This window comes from Furipterus horrens, unplaced genomic scaffold, assembly GCF_987537825.1.
Source record: "Furipterus horrens unplaced genomic scaffold, mFurHor1.1.pri manual_scaffold_2, whole genome shotgun sequence".
NCBI classification, from domain to species: Eukaryota; Metazoa; Chordata; class Mammalia; order Chiroptera; family Furipteridae; genus Furipterus; species Furipterus horrens.
Genome location: NW_028327172.1, coordinates 157,806,385 through 157,822,145, shown reverse-complemented (window position 1 = coordinate 157,822,145; position 15,761 = coordinate 157,806,385). Strand labels below are relative to the sequence as shown.

At 39.0% G+C, this 15,761-nt stretch overlaps 2 pseudogenes; both read right to left on the bottom strand.

The window, feature by feature from the left end:
• Positions 1-11,062: 11,062 nt before the first annotated feature.
• Positions 11,063-11,605, bottom strand: LOC150019805 (ferritin heavy chain pseudogene; annotated as a pseudogene).
• A 114-nt stretch (positions 11,606-11,719) lies between these two features.
• On the bottom strand, positions 11,720-12,063 carry LOC150019804 (signal transducer CD24 pseudogene; annotated as a pseudogene).
• Positions 12,064-15,761: the final 3,698 nt, after the last annotated feature.

Below are 15,761 nucleotides of genomic sequence, written 5' to 3'. Positions count from 1 at the left end.
GATTTAATGTGTTAGCTCATGCAGATGTACGTGCCTCTAGTAGCTAACTTGATGGATTTACTGAAAGTTGGACTGACTAGTGGCCAATGACAATGAGATTGAGACTCCAGAGCTTTTTGGCATGATTTGGAGGAAACTGATGGGTTTAGGAAGATGAAAAGGTTGGAGTGGATTTATTATGTGTGACCTGCACACCTACTCTTCAACTACAGTCCTTTCTAAGTCCTGGTACACTCTCAGGGGTACCTGTACCCCAGTTTGAAAGCCACTGGTATAGAGATTATTTCAAGAGACTTAGCACTAAAGGGAAGAAATAAGACAATAACTCAAAAGGGATGCAAAGTCGAGAGAATTTTGTTGTTTTTTAAAGATTTTATTTATTTATTTTTAGTGAGAGAGGGAAGGGAGCGAGAAAGAGAGTTCGGCTGCTTCTCACATGTCCCCAACTAGGGACCTAGACCACACCCCAGACATGTGCTCTGACCAGGAATCGAACCAACAACATTTCAGTTCACAGGCCAACACTCAACCTATTGAGCCATACCAGCCAAGGCTGTTGTTGTGTTTTAAACTAACAGACTTAAGTGTGATGAGAGGCAAGTAAAGGAAGCAACAGAGAGGGAAGAGGGAAGATAAACATCTAGGCATGAGGGTTATATATGTATGTGATATATATAGTCACAGTGCATGTCTAAAAATATCCTGAGGATTGTACTTCAGGAATTAATCTGTTGCTCTCTGAGTTATTCTCCCCTTCTCTTCCATTCTGTTGCTGGTACTAGGAGGACCCCATTCTCTTCTTCAAAGCTCAATAACAGCCATGAGTTAGTTACACACTTTGTGAGCAGAAACAAAAGCTCAAAGAAGGAAGTTGTGTAAACTTTATCTCCTGGGGCCTACATAAGACTTTGACTATGGAAGGCAGGGGAAAGAGTGTAGAAACTAAGTTTGAAAAGATGAGAAAAGAGGACACTTTCAGGGTCTGAACCCAGACTGAATGCAGATCTACTTGGCCCTAACCATCCATTGCTCCAACATCTTCCCCAGTCCTCCTCCTGCCTGCTCCTTGCCTGTGGTCACCTGCCCTGTACCATTCTCACACGCTAGTGAACCTCCTAACTTGGATGTCTCATGGTACAAGTGATATATCCTGTTCCCAAGGTGGGATGAAAAGAACCAACTGGAAATTCCCCTATGCACTGGGTTAGAGTGGACATGTAGCCCACCTGTTTACGTAGGCATAGCTGTTCTTTGGACAGTGTTACGGCACTGATAATCTTTATTACACAGAAACAACTTACTTGCCTTTTGAGCTCCCACTTGTAGGTTTTCAGTTATTTTGCTGTTGTTGCTATGGATTGAATGTTGTGTCCCGCCACAATTCATACATTGAAACCCAACCCCTGAGATGATGGTATTAAGAAGTGGAGGCTTTGAGGCCTGGTACCTTGGATGGATGAACAGTCCATAACAATCTTTCCAGGGAAGGAATGAAGGTTGTTTTCCTGAAAGATGGCTAGAAGGGACCTTAAGGCACAATGGAAAACCAGGAGGACCTGGAAAAGACAGGTGTTTACAGGCAAGGCTGAATGCCAGGTATGTGGCTCAGCTTCTGTGCTCTGAAGGGCAGACTGAAGGTCACCCTAAATGTTCCTTGCGTAAGTTCCAGCAAAGCAGAACTAAAGATCATAAGTGATCATTTGCTGCTCTTGTTGTGTTTATGCAAATGAATAGGATAAATTAAAAATGAACTTAATGCAGTCCCTTTAATGACAAGGAGCGTAATCTTAGGGAGAAAAATCATGATTCAAGGAAGATCACAATGCCCAGTGGTAGACTATAAAGTAGTGCAGCTAACCGTCTTTAAAGTTTCTTTTCATTTAAAATTTGTTTTCATTTGAAAGTTAAACTATGTCTGTGGTATTATCAAAGATGTTCAATTTACAGGCAAGAAGAATGTCAAATGCCTTGCAACTGGATGTCTTTCCGATAAGACAGTCCTACAGATTTAGAGACTTGTATGTGGGTTATGTTACATAAATTAACAGGTGTTTTCTGTTTTCAAAGGGCATAAGTCTATGATCTCATTACCTGAGTGATTGTCTGTACATATAGGCCTCACTTAATCCTGTCTGCATTGCTGCCTCCTGAGACTCAATGGTTTGGTTGAACTATGTGGCTGGGTTGGTGAAGAACGGGGTGGTCTGTGGGCTTCACTTTAAAACTGGTTTCTCTTTTCTATCCTAATGGCTTGGACAGAAAAAGCCCAGAGGCCTGAGAGGGGGGAAACCTAAAATATTTCCCTCAGTCCAAACTAAGTATAATGGGCAAAAGGGTTTTGGACAGGTGAGATGTACCTGGCATACCTTCCTCCAAAGAAGCCCTTCTTTTCCCTAATGTGTTACATTGAAAAATTAATACCTGTCTTTTGTCATCTAGAGGTTACGGATTGAATGATGTCCTTTAACCCTGTTGCCCCTAGAATACAACAAGGATGCCAGCCTGTTAAACCAAGCATGTCGTTGTCCAGAGACAGCCAACCAACCTGGAGTCTGCACGATCCTTCCCCTTGTGGGAAGGCCACCCTCCCCTCCACACCCCCACTCTTATTAGGGATTTCTTGACCCAAGGGTAGGTAGGACGACGACCATGTCCAGCTTGAAGCAGCTAGAGGAGCTCGAGACCTTTGTCCATTGTCCTTTATAAGATTGTAAAGGGTCTTAAGTCTGAGAGGGAGGGATTGTTATTTTTTATTGTTAAAATATTTAACTAATTAATTAATTATTTTAAAAAAAGAAGAAGAATATATGAAAGGGTGAGGCAGGAGAGCTTGTATATATGACCCATGGGCATGGACTTGGGGAGGGGATTGTTGGGGAAGGGGGGTGCTGGGCAGAGGGGAGCAAAGGGGAAAAAATTGGAACTATTGTAACAATATAATCAATAAAATATACTTAAAAAAAAAAAAAAGAAGTGGGGCCTTTGAGAGGTGATTAGAATTAGATAAGGTCACAAGGGCTGAGTCTTCCTGATTGGGATTAGTGCCCTTACAAGAGTAATTGAGAGCTTGCTTTCTCTCACTGCTTCCTCCCATGTGAGGACACAACAAGAAGGCAACCCAGAAGAGTGCTCTTTCCAGACCTCAACCAAGCTGGCAGCCTGATCTTAGACTTCCAGCCTCCGGAACTGTGAGAAATAAATTTCTATTGTTTGTAAGTCTCCCAAGCAATGGTACTTTGTTATAACAGCCTGAATTAAGGCATTTTTATAAGTAAGGTTGACTGAAACTGGTGGCTAGACTCAGAAGTGCTACTTGGAACATGGACTTATGAGACCTATATGTACGACTTTGACCTCACTGACACACATCCCCCAAATGGAAATAACAACAACAAAAAGAAATTCACTTCAATTGTGGCAGTTTATCAGGCCATTAATTCAGGACATGGATATTTAAAAATATATAAATAACTTCTTTGATACAAATTACCTTTGAAGTAAAACTGATGAACTATATGGAGACATATAAAAGCAACAGAAAAGCAAATAAATAATGCCAAAGAATGTGAATTATATATTTGCAAATACTATAACATTGTAAGTAATGCCTGTAAGAAACTATTTACTTTCTATTTCAAATATATTCCACAGAGATGAACCTGTCATCTGCCACAGAACTGAGGAACACGGAGGCTGATTATGATATACCTTGAGTTTCCTTTAGAAGTACCATTGCATTTTCTTCATATTATACACTTTGGTACTTGTTCAAAAAACAGTGCAATAAATTTTGCAATAATACTGAAATATTTCAGTTGTTAAATGTCTAACAGTAGATCCCAGGCTCCCAGGACTCTTAACATTTTTCTGCCCTGTTTAACTGACTTAGTTTAATACATGGGCTATTTTTACAGAATTTAGTGTGAACATATAAATAACCCACAAATTAAGATCTAATCAATACAGTCAAAATATGAGTTCTGAATCATTTTTATATTCAGTTTGTGTTAGTAATGATGACATACAGTGCAAAAGAGTCCTAAAGTTTGAACTGTATATACATGTATTTGAATATAAATTACAAGATTATATATACAAGTGTGAAAATACATAAAAAACTTCTCACAAAGAGTAAAAAGTGGTCAACTATGCATTAAACCATTTAATTAAGTCACATTGAAAAAAGAATCTTCAACATCAACTCATCTTCCACAGACCTTGACAACCCATCTCTTGGATGATGTAATGACTTTCCTTCTACAATATTAGAATAATATTTTCATTAAATTTAGAAGGGAAGATACTGTATTGAATATGTAAAAAAAATTAAGAGCTCTGGTATAAATGAAGATAAATATAAAATTGTTTTTGTCCTCATTTTTAACTCTATAAAAGGTAACTGATTATCTAAAATAAAAATCAGTTGCATCAATATATTTTATTTTTAAAGCATATGTAAAAGTATGTTGTATGATAACTGCAGTACAAAGCATAGAAGGGTAGAGTTGGAAATATTCTGTTGCAAGGTCCTTAGCAATATATTAAACACTATATTGTTATTTGAAGGTGGACTGTGATGAATTAAAGATGTATATTTTAAACCCTAAGGTAAGCACTAATATTTTAAAAAATGAGATATAAATAGTAAGCCAAAAGTGGAGATAAAATGGGGTAAAAAATACTCAATTCAAAAGAAGGCAGAAGGAGATGAAACAAATAAAACCACTACAAGATGGTAAATTTTATTTTATTTTATTTTGTTCTTTCAGCCATTTCTTTTTATTTACAGTTTGTGTTCAACATAAATCAATTTTATACCATGAGAAGTTACTATGAATCAAAGCTTAAGTACACAAATACAATATACAATCAAAATAGAGGGCCAACATTCCTATATGAAATAAGAGTATGGTTTTCCTGGGTAGGTTTCTAAAGATGGGAGAGAGTGACTTTGGTTATCAAGACTACTGTGGCCTTATTAAATACTGGAACATCTAAGTATCAGTGGGTGACCATGAAAACAAAAGATTTTAGGGACTATTTTTAAAAAGGTTTCAGTATATAAGGCAGTTGTGAAAAGATTCATTTTCCAGAATCAAGCCCACATTAGGCTTCAGATCAGGTTCTAACTATCTAAAAATGTTGACCATGACAGAAAGTGTTCAAAATGTGGCTATTCTGAATTGTAGTGTTTTTTTTTTTTTTTTTTTTTAATATGTACAGAAAGTATATAAGTTTTTCTGAATTTAATGTAAGCTTTCAGTCTTTACCTTCCAAATACATAATTTACAGTTTGGGAGCCTTCATGTATTTGCCTTTTCAATTTTAACATCTGTCAGTTTTACCATCTAAACCAATCATTTTTAATTTTATTTTATTTTTAAGATATTTTATTGATTATGCTGTTATAGTTGTCTCAATTTCTTTTCCCTTTTCTCCTCTCTGCCCAGTAATCCCCTTCTCTCTAGCAATTCCATTTCCCTTTGTTCATGTCCACGGGTAATGGATACACATTCTTTGGCTTCATCCACCCTTTCCTATATTATTCTTAACTTCCCCCTGTTTATTTTGTACCTACCAATTATGCTTTCTTAGTCCTTGCATCATTTTCCCATTTCTTCCCCTTCCCCCTCCCAGTTGATAGCCCTCCAAATGATCCCCATACCTATGATTCTGTTCCTACTCTGGTTGTTTGCTTTGTTTGTTTTTATTTTTTTAGGTTCTATTGTTGATAGTTGTGAGTTGGTTGTCATTTTAATGTTATATTTTTGATCCTCTTTTCTTAAATAAGTCCCTTTAACATTTCATATAATAAGGGCTTGGTGATAATGAACTCCTTTAGCTTTACCTTGTCTGGGAAGCACTTTATCTGCCCTTCCATTCTAAATGATAGCTTTGCTGGCTAGAGTAATCTAGGTTGTAGGTCCTTGCTTTTCATCACTTTGAATACTTCTTGCCAGTCCCTTCTTGCCTGCAAACTTTCTTTTGAGAAATCAGCTGGTGGTCTCATAGAAACCCCTTTGTAGGTAACTTTCTTCTTCTCTCTTACTGCTTTTAAGATTTGGTCTACCTTGTTTGGGACTCACTGTACTTCCTGGACTTGTATATCTTTTTATTTTGCCAAATTAGGGAAGTTTTCCTTCATTATTTTTCACACAAGTTTTCAACTTCTTGCTCTTCCTCTTTTCCTTATGGTACTCCTATGATACAGATGTTCACACATTTAGTTTTCCCAGAGGTTCCTAAGTCTTTCCTCATTTTTTTCAATTCTCATTTCTTCATTCTCTACTAGTTGACTATTTCTTCCATATGGTCCAAATCACTAATTTGAACCCCAGTTTCCTTCCCTTCATCATTGGTTTCATGTGGGTTTTCCTTCGTTTCGCTTAGCACAGCCTTCACTTCTTCCCTTCTGTGTTTGCTATATTCAGGCATATCTGTCAAGTCTGTGAGCATCTTTATCACCAGTGTTTTGAGCTCTGCATCTGTTAGGTTGACTATCTCCTCATCTGTTAGGTTGGCTATCTCTTCGTCGCTTAGTTCTCCCAATGGAGCCTTGATCTGTTCCCTGTTTGGGGCCATACTCCTCTGTATCCTCAACTTGACAGGCTCCTGTGTTTGCCTCTCTGTATTAGGTAGAGCTGTCACACCTGTCTGGATGAGTATTTCTTCTTTATATCTTTGTTGGACTTCCACACAGCTCGATTTTCTGGAACTTCTGGTTTTCTCCATATCTGAGGTAGTTGTATTCTTTTTTAGTTGTGGAGGGAAATGCAGCGTGTCTACCTATACCTCTATCTTGGAAAGAAGTTGACCCAATCATTTTTTTAATTGTAAAAAGTAATATTCTTGACTTCCAGTCAAGATGCAGGAGTAGGTAAACATGGCTTGCCTCCTTGCACAACCATAGTAAAATTACAGCTAAACTACTATCATTCAGAACCATCAGAAATTGAGCTGTATACAAGTCTGACAACTAAGGAATTAAAGAAACTACATTAACCCAGACGAATAGGAGGGGCAGGGGGCCAGAGATATAGTGACATGGAATGGGCTGGTACCAAACCCAGATGTGGTGGATATAAAATGGAGGGATATCTCAGAAGCAGGGGGTCCCAGCCCCACATCAGACCACCCAGCCCAGGATTCTAGTGCCAGGAAGATAAGTCCCCATAACTTTTGGCTGTAAAAACCAGTAGGGGATGGGTTGATAGGAGAAACTGTGGGATTCTCAGGCATCTCCTCTTGGAGGGCCCGCACATTGACCTACTCAGACTCACTCGCTCTTGGCCCTAGCACTGGATCAACACCTTGAAGGGAACCAGTGTCATACAGAGAGGAACTGCTGTGTCTGGCATCAGGGCGAGAGCCAGGAGTTTCCTCCAGGATAGAACTGCAGACAGCAGCCATTGTTCCTTTTCTAAGCCCTCCCCGACTCAGAGCCCCAATGCAGCAGCTCCATATCTGCGTCTCCATTAACTTGCCTCACAGTGTTAGTCCTGCCTTGATAATTATCAAAAGCTCTGCACTATCCAACTTACAGACCTACCTAGCTGGTAACAGTGGCTTCTCCATATCAAGGGCAGTGTTAGGCACAGGTATCAGACCTTCCTAAATCCACTCAAACAAGCAACAGGCGATCCAGCCCCTGTACCTCTCGCTGAGTGGCCCCAGGCCCAGCACTAGCAGCAGCCATCTGCAGATTGCTTTACAGCTTACACCAAGGGGTGCTAAACAGAAACAGGTGGTGGCTGACCTTGGCCTGCACCACCCAGAAAACTCCTGAGCCTATGCACCCAGTGGACAGTTAGAGACCTCCACCACTCAACTACCTCCACAAGTCACAGAGGGAGGTGGATGCAGGCCAGTGGTCACAGCCAGTCCTACCAACTGTCTGGCCTGGGTAAATCCCTCTCATTGACGGGCTGACAGCAATCAAGACTCAACTACAAGAAGAGGGAATACTCAGCCCACACAGAGGGCAGACCTCAAGTAGCCAGTTTGGGGGATAGAGTAGACTGTGCCACTGGACCCTATAGGACACCTACTACATAAGGCCATGCTACCAAGACACGGAGTAAAAACAGCTTCTGCCTAATACATAGAAACAAATACAAGGAGGCTGCCAAAATTAGCAGACAAAGAAATACGGCCCAAATGAAAGAATAGAACAAAACTCCAGAAAAATAACTTAAAAAAATGGAAACAAGCAATCTATCAGATGCAGAGTTCAAAATACTGGTTATAAGGATGCTCAAGGAACTTAGTGAGGACTTCAACAGCATAAAATAATCCAATCAGAAATTAAGGAGACACTGATTGAAATAAAAAACAATTTACAAAGAATCAATAGTAGAGTGGCTGAAGCTAAGAATAAAATCACCTCTCAGCCCAAACTAAGTATAGTGGGCAAAAGGGTTTTGGGCAAGTGTGACATGCCTTGCACACCTTCCTCCAAAGAAGCCCCTTTTTTCCCCACTGTGGGACACCGAAAAATTAATACCTGCCTTTTGCCATCTAGTGGTTATGGATTGAATGATGCCTTTTAACCCTATTGCCAAATGTGTTGCCCCCAGAATACAACAAGGATGCCAGCCTGTTAAACCAAGCACACCATTGTCCTGGGATAGCCAACTGACCTGGAGTCTGCAAGATTCTTTCCCATGTGGGAAGGCCACCCTCCCCCCCACACCCCCACTCTTATTAAGGATTTGTGGACCCAAGGGTGGGTAGGATGATGACCATGTCCAGCTTGAAGAAGCTAGAGGAGCACGAGACCTTTGCCCATTGTCCTTTATAAGATTATAAAGGGTCTTAAGTCTGAAAGGGGGGAATTGTTAGTTTTAATGTTATAAAAAATTAATTAATTAATTATTTTTACAAAAGACTAATATAGGAAAGGGCGAAGCCCGGGAACTTACATGCACGACCCATGGACATGAACTAAAGGGGGTGAGATTGCTGGAGGAGGGATAGTGCTGGACAGAGGGAAACAAAGGGGAAAATATTGGAACTATTGTAACAATATAATCAATAAAATATACTTTAAAAAAATGACAACAACAACAACAAAAAGAATCAAATCAATGATTTGGAACATAAGGAAGAAAAAAGCATCTAATCAGTACAGCAAAAAATAAAAATAAAAGAAGAATCCAAAAAATTAAGGATAGTGTAAGCAGCCTCTGGAACAACTACAAGTGTTCCAGTATTCACATCATAAGGGGGCCAATAGGGGAATAGAAAGAGTAAGAAACTGGAAACCTCTTTGAAAAAAATAATAAAGGAAAACTTCCTTAATTTGGTGAAGGAAATAGACATACAAGTCCAGGAAGCACAGAGAGTCCTAAACAAGATGGGCACAAAGAAGATTATACCAAGACACATCACAATTAAAATGTCAAAGATTAAAGATAAAGGGAAAATCTTTAAAGCAACAAGAGAAAAGAAGAGAGTTACCTACAAAGGAGTTCCCATAAGACTGTCAGCTGACTTCTCAAAAGAAACATTGCAGGCTAGAAAGGATTGGCAAGAATTTTCGAAGTGATGAAAATCAAGGACCTACAATCTAGATTACTCTGTCTGGCAAATCTACCATTTAGAATGGAAGGGCAGACAAAGTGCTTCCCAGACAAGGTAAAGCTAAAGGAGTTCATTATCACCAAGCCATTATTATATGAGATGTTAAAGGGATTCACTTAAGATAAAGAAGATCAAAACTATGAACACTAAAATGGCGATAGAAACATAACTATCAACGACTGAGTCTAAAAACAAACAAGTAGAACAGAAACAGAATCATAGATATGGAGAACATTGGGATGGTGACCAGCTGGGAGGATAGTCTGGGGAAATGGGAAATAGTCTGGGGTAAAGGTGCAGGGATTAAGAAGTACAAATTAGTGGTTACGGAATAGGCAGGGGGATGTTAAAAGCAAGGATAGAAAATGGTATTACCAAAGAACTTATATGCATGATCCACGGACATGAACAAAAGAAGGGGTATCACTGGAGGGAGTGGGGGGGGGGCACTGGATGGAGGGAGACAAAGGAAAAAGAAATTGGGACAACTGTAATAGTATAATCAATAAAATAAAAAAATAAAAAAGTATTCAACATATGCGGAAATAAAAGGCATTTGAATTTAGTTGAGGTCAGTGTATTTCTACTCTTTGGAATTAGTTTGATTAAAATGAATCTGGTGATCTTGTTGAATATAAGCAAAATGTACTCATTATGCTTTGATTAGGGGTAGATTCCAATCCATCATTGCCCTGGCACATATCAATTACTACACAAAAAGTCAAATGCTATGTCAAATCCAAAGCCTCAGAGGAAAGATTTCAATTCCCAAGAGACCAGTGATAAGTTAACAATGTAAAACTTTATCTAGAGATACGTCAGTATAAATTAGTACTGTGTAACAATACATTGAGGATATAGATGAACACCTGGAAGTTCCTTCTAATGTATATATAAATAAAACCATAGCTTTTTGCATTACCTGTTTTATGGCCTTATAACTTCAATGAACCAAATGAAAACTGACTTTGTTCCAAATTCCATCCTTTATCTCTAGATAAGATAAAATTTATTCATTTTCAAGGCAGAATTTTTTGTGTTCATACTTCTTAAGCTACATTTAAGAAAATAATTTCTAAACTAATTTTGAATGTGTCTTTCTTCATCTTGTACATGAAAGTCTAGCAGATTTAATATTGACATTCATTATATAGTCAAACCCTACACATGTAGTTCAAACCAATCAAATTTGAGATCCTCAACATTTTCTGTGTCAATAAAATTCAGTGTGGATTTAACAGATTCAATGAAGACCTATTTTTCTCCTTGTTACAGTGGATATGTAGACGCCATTTGGATTTTGTTGTTGTTGTTGTTGTTTTAACCAAAATTACTTTATTTGAGGGAAGGGCACAAATAAAAGTCATAAGTGGATGATTTGGTACAAGTCATAGAAAAGGTAAAGGTAGGTCCAACATGCATGCACTGCTTTGGTGATCAAGGAAGTTACCCCCATGGCTGTGGGAAGGCAGCCTAAGGCTTAGTTCTCTGTACTGTCTCCTAGAGTGTGTTTGCCAAAGAGATACTCTGCCATGTCAGATTCAAGGGGCTCCAACCTGTGCAACTTGGTTATATGGTCACTCAATCCCATGATGAATTTCATTTGCTCATCCAGGTCGTGAGTCTCAATAAAGTCACACAAATGAGGGTCATTTTTTTCAGTGGCCTGTTTGTCCAAGCTCAGTAGTGACTGATTCACACTTTTTTCCAAATGTAATGCACACTCCCTTGCATTCAGCTCATTCTCCCAATCATCACAGTCTGGTTTCTTGATATCATGAAAGAAGATTCAGCCACCTTGTTGATTCTGCAGCTTCATCAACTTCTCAGCATGTTTCCTCTCCTCATGAAATTGATAAAGAAAACATTTGTCAAAGTTCTTCAAAGCCACATCATTGCAGTCCAAGTAGTAAGACATGGACAGGTAGAGGTAGGAAGTGTAGAGTTTGATCTGGCCGTTAATTGTGTCCTCCGAGTCCTGGTGGTAGTTCTGCCACACCTGCGAGGTAGACACAGTCATCATGATGGGTGGCTGAGGACAGGTGGCTCCCTGGTGCTAGAGTGGTGACAGGGATTTTGGGGCAGCCCAGGGTGTTGTGAGGAGGTGGCAGAAGGATAGATCTGGCTGGGATGGTGCTCAACACTGGTTCTGTTCAAGCACTGTTGAAGCAGGAAACCACAGCAACTCTCCGTGAAGACTGTCTGGATTGGGTTTAGAAGATGGAGAAGCATAGATGACTCTTGGTCTAAGTGTTTTAATAGAGATGTGAAGAGAGAATGAGACCATGAAGAGACTGCTCGTTGAATGCAGAGTACCACCACTTGCCCTTGTGGTGGCATTCATTGGACTTGGGGTAGTCAGGTTATTGTAAGAGTGGTTGCTTTCAGGTATGTTACAGCAATTTGATTTGAATAAATCTGCATGGGTAGGAACAGTCCCAAAAGCAGCAATCCCAGTCTGAGCCCAGCTACCATGGCTCTGCCCACATCTACTCTGTTGGTGCCAGGAGAGTCTCAGTGGATGCTGGTGCATGGAGAACTGCTAGCTCTAGGCGGGTGCAGGCAGAATGGGAAGATGGTAGATTTTAATCCAATCATGATAATAATTACATTAAATGTAAATGGTCTAAACACATCAACTGATTGACAAAATTGTTATTTCAATAAAACAAAAAGATTGGATAAAAAACAATACCCAAGAATATACTGTCTACAAGAAATGCACTTTAAAAATATGATGACATAGGTTAAAAAATCAAATTTAGTTTAATCCACAATTTACTAGGGTTGACAAAAAGTCCAATGTCAGGCATTATTGCCATCTCTTCTCTTCACACAATTAGATTGCACAAAACTATTAGAGCCTTTGGGTAAACAGGAGGCCTGGTCTTTAGTCTACATAGAGCTGCACTTGTTCCTTGTACTACTCTATGAGGCCATTTTCAATTGCTCCTTACTTGCCTCTGGGCATTGTTGCATTGGGCAGGAAGAGCAATACCCTTTACAATAATCTTCTCTACTGACCACAGACTCAGCTACAAAGGATCATACCTCTGCTTTCAATACTACACATTTAGTGACACAAGAAATATCTATCTGAGGTACTACCCCTATAAGGCACTGCGTAGGAGCCACCTAAGTCCCTATTAGTTGTAGAATCTAAGTTTCACATCCTTCTTGGTCTCTCTTTCCCCAGATTAGATCCTTTACTTCTCTTGAATAATTCATCTCCATTCTCCATTTGCCTACTTTAAAAAATAAAAACATCTTAGCTCTTTCTTGGTGACCAATAAGTCCTAGACTTCAGCTTACAAAGCTCTGGCTTCTCTCTTTAAATGGCGCTATGGTGCGGTGGTAAGAAAATACCTATGTATCAGTTAGACTTATATTCACCTGTAAAAATAAACCTATGGTTGCTCTAACAAATGCAGATTTATTTTTCTCACTTCATAGGAAGTTAAGTGCTGATCTTTGTTCTCCAAGTCAATTGCATCAGTGTTGACATATCTGTGGTTCTCCTGAACTTTTTCCTCATCGTTATGAGATGGCACAGAAGAGCCAGTCATTGATTCTTCATTCAATAGAGAAAGAGGGCAGTAGAAGGGAAGAGGGAACACTAGTCTCATCTATTTTCTTTTTTTCAGGAAAACAAAATCTTTCTCAGAACTCCTTCTCTTGACCAGCAGGCTCCAATTATGTCCCATTGGCTGGAACTGGTTCCCAGGGCCACCTCTAGATGCAGGGAAAGATGGAAAAGCAGGCATTCTGCTTTTCAGTCTGTATAGTGGGAGGCATAAATGCAAAAGAGGTTTGGGAATAGCTTTTTAGCAGCCACTATCATCCATAACCCCTCATTTTTTCCTGATGAGTAGGAAACAAGGCAGAATTAATTTCTCTAAAACAATATCCTGGCACCTTGTGTCACAGCAGATTGTTATGTAAACATGATGTTAAGACTACAGAGATGAACCACTATACTTCAGTAGCAAAAGAAAGACCAGAGCACACTGTGCATCAGAAATGGGGGAGGGGGGAGTGCCAGAGGACAAGCGTTAGAAGAGTTGAGAGTGAAGTGGGGAAGAATTACAGAGATAATGACACAGAGAGACATACAGAAGTTAACAGTCTGAGGGCCCAGAACCCACAATGTCCATGTTAGGATCAAAAAGGGAAGAAATGTCAGGTGCTGTGCTGTAGCCATGGCATCACATTTGTGAGCACATAGAAGAGCACTCTGTGTGGACTGCCTACCCCTAGTTCAACAGGATTAAGAAGTTCTAAGGGCCAAGTCAAATAGATTATGTTTGTTACTACTTTGATTTTACTACATGCTTGGACTGGAGTGGGAAAATATCAATTACATATTTAAATCTGATATATTGATAAAGTTGTACTTGACAGATATAGTTTCTTCATAATTTTGAAGAAAAGATACTTTGACATAAACAAAAACTACCTGGTGGTTGAGAGGTCATTGAGAGTGAAAACACAGAGACCAAAGAAATGGAAATAAAAACCTCCATTCAATGCCATATTCCATTTCATAAATTATAATTATTTTTATGTTATCAATTAAACTCCTTTTCTTCACACAGACTTAAATCATTAAGAATTATATTTGTATGTGTACATGTGAATATGCATACACAACAAAACCTTCTCTCTTGTCCCCTTTTCTCTTACCAATTAATTTAGCTATTAAACAAATATTTATAGAGCACCTACTCTTTCCTCCTACCCTTTCCTATTTCCTACACTGCAGACCTTAGGTAGTCATGATGAGAATTATAAGTTTGAGTTGAGAAAAATATAAGAGAAAACATATTGACTCTGAATAGATATGTAAAAACTTCTGTTTTTTCCTCCTATCTTGGGCCCAGGAAGCAGAGATCAGTAGTAAGTTAAGAGGATCAATTACATGTCTAGCTCTCCCACTATCATGCTGGGAATGTCACAAGACTTCTCCCTGTTTCATTGCCTTTTCACTAAGACAAAACTGGTATTATTCCTTTCTTTTTTCTTCTCCTTTCATCTCTCTTGTCCAACTACCTAACAGATTTATTACACAGATAAATGAGATATTGCTGGTCACATTTCTCTGGGAAAAAAATAAAGCCAAACTATACATGAAAAACATTTTTTTCAATAGAGCTTTTATGCCTACCAGCATGGGTCAGCTCAACAAGAGGGATGTGCAAACAGTCTCGAGAGTGTTAGAGAACTGTTGTCCACACTTGTGTGGCTGCCTTTGCTATTTCTAGGTGTTAACCAGAACATATATTTGCTTCCTTCACTGTCTTCACTGATACCCCACTCTAAGTTATGTCCATGTATGATATCTTATCATTCCCTATAATTTTCCTTTTTACTATCATCACATACATTTATGCAATCTGTATTTGAATATCTACAACATGTCAGCCACTTGTTGTTCTAGGCATTGGAGATGTGAAAGAGAGTGAAACAAAAGTTTCCATACTCCAGAACCTTACATCCTAATAGAAGAGACGCACAATAAACAAACACACAAGAAATGTCAGGGGTTGATAGGAATAATAAGGAAAACAAAGAAGGCCAAGAAGAAAGTGAGTAAGAATTGGAAAGGAAGTGCTGTTCCAGTAGTTTAGTCTAAGGAGTTGACACTTGAACAGAGACATGTATGAATAGAAGAAAGTCATCATAATATCTAGGGGAACAATATTCTAAGCAGAAGGATACAAATGTCAAGGCCCCCAAGTAGGAATATGCAGACCAACCTTAAGAACTAGGAAGAAGAGTTAAGAGGGAAGGTGAGCAGAGAGGCAGGCAGAGCCCAGATCATGTAGAACCTCATATGTCACAGTAAGCATTTTCCTCTAAGTGTGTTGGGAAGCCACTGAAAGGATATACAAAGGGAAATCACATAATGAGACATGTATTTTAAAAATCTCCCTGCTGTATAGAGAATAGAAAAAAGAACGTGATTAAAGAGACCAGTTGGGAATCTACTGGAATGATAGAGATGGTAGAAAATGGTGGGTTGAATGGTGATGAAAGTGGTGGGAAATGGTAAAACTGTGAAATAGGTTGAAAGTTAATCCAATAGGATTTTCTGGTAAATTGAGTCAGTAGTATGAAAGAAAAGTGGTGAACAGTTTCAAGACTTTTGGCCCAATCAACTGAATGAATAGGTGTTCCAT